A 5,858-nucleotide genomic window follows, 5' to 3' on the forward strand; every position below is an offset into this window, starting at 1 on the left:
TACCTGAAAAACTAAAAAGCAATTTATTTCATTTGTAGGCCTATCGTGATTTTTTTTATTTGTGCTATCATTAGTCATTTCTTTATTTGTTCTTATTTTATTACTGACTGCTTACTTGTCATTTTTTATTCAATTCAAAGTTTGAAATCAAGCTATCTCGTGCTACTGCACCAAAATTACCCCACTGTAAAATAAAAAAAACACTGAGTGAGCAAAAATTTGTGAGATAGCTAGTTATAATGGTAATTAAATAATGTTTACATATGTATAAAAGCCTACATTAAAATCTGTCATATAAATTGGTCTCTTCAATAGAAATTAGCCTACTGATTGCCACCATTGATGGACAACATTTTTTAATATTAAAAATATCTGTATGACATTATATTCTGTAGTTCTTCCCTGTTGTACCGAATATCTATACTTTTCAAATTATCATATCGAAGTTAGAAATTCAAATATTGTGACAAAATTAATTTTGTAGGGTGCCACAAGTTTGTTAAAATTTCCAAAGGGTGCCGCGACTAAAAAAAGGTTGGGAAACACTGTCCTAGAACATCAACTGCATAACAATGCACTAACAACCACTAAACACACCGTAACAACCGTCCTGGCAGGGGAACATTCTTTATAAATCACATGGGTATACGTATTTTGGAGGCTACCCAACCCCTGCTGCCAGGGCCGTGAAAAGCATCCTGGGCCCTGGGGGGCCCAAAAAGTTATCATGATTTCAACCAAGGTGGACCTTCCTTCTCCCATAAAGTTCTTAAAACCATGCCCAAAATTTGGATATGAAACAATAAAATACATGTTTTGATAACTAAACTGAAAATTGCTGTCTGCGTTTATCTTGCACTGTAAACTAATGGCACCAGGACCCTAGTGGTAGGTGCACCCTCCGTTTGGTTAAAAACACTGGGACCCTAGTAGTCATCATGTGTACGCACCGAGGGGACAAAAAGATCTAGTATTCAGCACACATTGGACCAGATTTACTAAACAGGGCAAATTAACGCGAGAGAGCAATTCCAAAACAGCGCCGATGGGAGTGGAAATATCTACGAGTGATTTACTGACAACGCGCAAATGAAAGAACACAGACGCAAATGCATATTCAATAAGGTCAGGCACAAAAATAACTGTACCTCGTCTTTTCAGCGCTAATTCATCACTGCACATCTTTAGTAAATCCTGAAAGTACTATTTTAATGCCAAAAGATACTTTGCGCTGCCGCAAACTGTTAGTAAATCTTGTCCCATTATGCGTTAAGGGGTATGGGGGCCCTGGTTGTCACTCAAAGCACCAAGGGCTCAATTTTTACTTTGGAAGTCTCAAGACACCCAGAACACCTTATAAATATGGTAGCAAGTTTTGTGCATTTCTTTCCAATTCCAGGCTCTCATGTCTAACATCCATCCATGCAGTTTTCAAACCGCTTGTCCTATGTAGGTTCGCAGGGATGATGGAGCCCATCCTAGTGTCTCTGGCATAGGTTGGGAAAAACCCTGGACAGATGGTCCGTCCACCATAGAGCTAAAACTCACACCTATGGACAATTTATTTTCTCCAATTGGCCAGTCTAACAGATCTAGTTTAATTAAAATAACATGCTAACACTCTCCCTGACTTTGTAAATCTCTTTGATTAAAAAGCACCAGTAATTATCATAGGGAAAAGAGGTGAGGTGAGAACAGACAAGCTTTTCCTTTTAAATGGATTGTCTGGTGCTTGTGATCAATAATCCCAATTGATTTTGGTCAAACAGCTGTGAAGCTACAATCCATTCAAAGGTTCTCAAAAATATGAACCATAAATCCGTTGAACGATGATTACCTTTGTTCAGAAGAAAAATTTACACTACAAAGAGCAGTGAATAATACAAAGGGATCCCATTGTTCTTTAAAGCATGTTTACTTCAGAGAGAGGATTTGCATTCAAACACAGCATCTCTTATTGACAGTCAAGATGATTTGCAGATTCTATTGAAGAAATGGCAGCATCATTTAGCAGGCAAATGTTGAACACACATGCCTTATCCAAGATGAAGCTGCAATGAGTTCACTTTGAGCATCAAAGGCACATATGGGGATCGAAATATATTACAGATATGCAAACTAGATGATTGTAATATTACTTCCAGATATGCATTCTGTCTTTCTGACAAATGTTGTGCAGTTACAACCGTTCTGAACAACTTGTTTTTGCCTAGTTAGTAAATTTAAAACTTTTACAACTAGATCTTTTACATTTTTCTGGAGAAAAAAAAACTTTGCAATATTTGCCTCTGTAATGCTGTGCGGCTGCTTACCAAGCCAAGTCATATCTACCCACAAGTTATAAGTCTGTATAATATGATTCTGAACTATATTTCTGTCATGACTCACTTGCATCCACATAGATGCTGCTGTGAGTGTTTACTGCTGCACATATAACATACATGAAATTGCCCCTGCATATATGGCATACATGGAATCGCCTAGTAGCAGATCCATACAGGTGGAGCTGGGGAAGGTGGAGGATTTCTGAAGTGCACTGCAAACTGCTACAGCAAGCACTGTCCAAGTATTTGAATGTTGAGCAGCAAGCTCATTGGCTGCTGATGCAATTAAAACCGATCGGCTGCTCCATGTGAATAATGATGTGATTATATCATATTGAGTAAGAACCTATCAGCCTGCACCATCGAGTTTCATGACAGAACTCAGGGTCCTCCTTCAGAGAGAATGTTTGGTCAAATTATGTTCCTGACAAGCGGGAATGAAGCCATGTTTATACCTGGTATTAAGATGTGTTTTTAGTGAACTGATCTATGCTGCATGGCTTATGAGTGCGCTCCCCACATGAATGAGAAGAATAATGGTGTGTGCACACCAAAAGTGAAGTGAATATTCGCATCACGCTATCGCTCTGGATTACCCGCTGGATTTTTCCGTTTCACTCACGTGAATAAAATCATCGTGTAATGCTCAACCAGATACAAACAGATGTGTCAAACTGGACGTGTCAATAAGCTTTTCGCGTCATGTGAATTTTCAGCTCAAGTTTAAATTTTTTTTCATTCATGCGGAAGACGCGATAGAGGCTTGTATCGCACATTCGCGGCAATCGTGTCACCCAATTTGCATCATTCACTTCGCCAAGTGTGAATTTGCGTCTATTTGCGTCTTTGCATTGACTTAGTATGTAATCTACTCATGTGAATAATTAAATTAACTTTTGGTGTGCACACACCTTAAAGCAGCTGTGATTTTGGTTATAATCTGTGTACTTTTGATACAACTCTGACCCGAGCTGCGCAGTTCAACATCTCAAAAGCGCTAATAAAAACAATTTCAGGGTTAGCCCAAAAATACATTAGAGTCAATACTGAATTGAACAATATCATTTAACCTTGTTTCTCTTTAAACTGTTTTTTTTTGGGGTGGGGGGCGTTCTTTCTATATGCACACATTACACATTTATGATTTCGACCCTCTACATCAGCAAAGTTTCAATTACTTGTTTTGGTGTGCTTTCTCACAAAATGTTCCTGATCAATCACATATTATATGAGTGGGTGGCAAGTGGGCAGACTGTGGTCCAGAACATGTTCAGGACATATGAGCACTACACTTGCAATCTGGATCTCATGTGTTTCAGACTACCTATGTAGTATCTGATCACCAAATGTTTTTGACCTTGTATTTTTGATCTTGTATTTAGACATTAGTAATTAGCGCTGAGCACTTGTGATCCAGTAACAAAAATGTGATGTTACTGGCAGGTGTAAACAGTGACTCCATTCTAAAAAAGTTCTTTAGAACTTTTGCAAGAGGTTTGTGGAAAGAAAACCAAATCTTCAAAAAATAAGTACAAAAGTAAGGATAGCAACACTATCCATTCTGCTGCCTTTTTGCCTAGATATGTATAGATGCCCCATTCGACCGCTCCAAGCACATAGACACGTCCACCATCTTGGAACGGTCAATTTGATGTCATTCACTATACTATGGGTTCGCAGACTATCGGCTGTGCAGGATTATGGCATCTTCGAATATTCATTGGTTACTATGGTGAATGATGTCAAGTTGACCATTACAATATGGCGGACGGCTTACGTATAGTGGCCCATAGAAACAGTCGCTAATGAGGCATCTATACATATCTATGCCTTTTTGTGGGTTGTTTTTACCTAGCAACAGGTGTAAACAATGGCCGTTCGAAAGACACAAATGTACTGTGGTTCTGACCCAAAAATTACAACTGTGAGCAGAATCCAGCAGGAAGAGTAGGAGGGGAAGGAATCAAACTCTGATTCCGATCAAGCAATTGTACCAAATATGAAAGTAGCTACTCTAAGTACATCTGGCGAAAATCGTCTGCTCACTCAAAGTGCTAGCATAGTTCTCCTCACCAAAATGCATGATTAAAAACATCGTTTGAGTAGTACCAACAGTGCAGGACAAGTTACCCAAAAAAAATTGTGCTTTTGACCACATGTTCACTCTTCATCACTCAGACTGGTCTGTCTGCACCCTCCCCCCTTCTTTCCTGCAGTCTATCCCTCATTAGTCTCACTGAGGTCGGTTCACACCTCATTGCCACCTCCATTCATTGCTGTATTTGGTGATAAGCCCCCTTTAGTAGGTCAATGGGACCCTTTCAGATTCAGCTGCCTGCTTGCTTGCCAAAAGAACAAGAGGGGGACTAACAGACAATTAGTTAGATTTATTCCTAGGCGTTGCCATTGTGGAAAATAAGCTGAGAGGAACACTTCCTCATTTCAGAGAATGTATCTTTCGGGTCTTACCAGCATCTGGTCTCATAAGTGGAGTTAGGGATGACTAAACCATTTGATGGTCTAATGGACAAGGGGTATAGTCATTTCTCTGTCACTGGGAACATAATGTTAAAGTAACTGATGTTTCAATAAAACGTGTCAAAAGAAAAGAAAACAGACAAGGAAACATTAGTCCTGAGGCCCTTTTGGAACATGAGTGGTGTGTCACCCATTGCGGAGGTGTCTGCCGTCGTCTCCCTCTTGGACTTTGCTGTTGTTTGGAGAGCAAATTGGGTCAATAAAGGTTTTAGTAGAGAGAAAATTGTCACCTCAAGCCCTGTGAGGAAACCTTACAACTGTGAATAGAACACTGCCAAACAAATAAACAATGTTCAAATTGAAATTTCAGAGGAAACTGTTTGGTTGTTTTTCAGAATGAAATACACCACACTTGACTTGTTTTATTGTAATGTTTTTACTTTTTAAGATGTTTATTTTCATTTTAATCATATTTAATATAGCTTGAAAAATGTGTCTCTGCTTCTCACAGGACAAACATTTTATTCTCTCTCCTGAGCTTATTGAGTAGGCTCTAACATAGAGGACCTTGGTGGGGCCTCCTTCATTACAGAGCCAGGACAATGGCCGTGCTGCTACTTAAGCAGACGCTTCAAGGAGCCACGGATGTTTTCTATGCTATAGTACCTCCAAACTAATTGGAGTTTGAATAAAACAGGAGATGTTATCTGGAGTTTGAACGAACCTTTTCCTGCTGTTGAGATAATACATTTGCAAACTCTTAACTTTGTTGTGGTCATCTTTACTATGCAAACACAAACCGTGTCAGGGGTGTGTGGACATTGTTGTCACAAACACAAAGAATGGACGGAACAGCTTTATATACAGAGGATAAAGAAACGGGACTTATCAGTCATTCCATGTATCTAGCAATGTCTTTTAAGCATTTAGAATGGGTAGTTCATGCATAATGTCGAAATAATTTTTTTTTGTATTTACCTGGCTTAACCAGTCTGTAACTTTTTGGTCTCAGTTTTTCAATATAATATGTGGCCCTGGACAGCAACACACACACAC

This window comes from Sinocyclocheilus anshuiensis, unplaced genomic scaffold (assembly GCF_001515605.1).
Source record: "Sinocyclocheilus anshuiensis isolate Anshui unplaced genomic scaffold, SAMN03320099.WGS_v1.1 scaffold1163, whole genome shotgun sequence".
Taxonomy (NCBI): Eukaryota; Metazoa; Chordata; class Actinopteri; order Cypriniformes; family Cyprinidae; genus Sinocyclocheilus; species Sinocyclocheilus anshuiensis.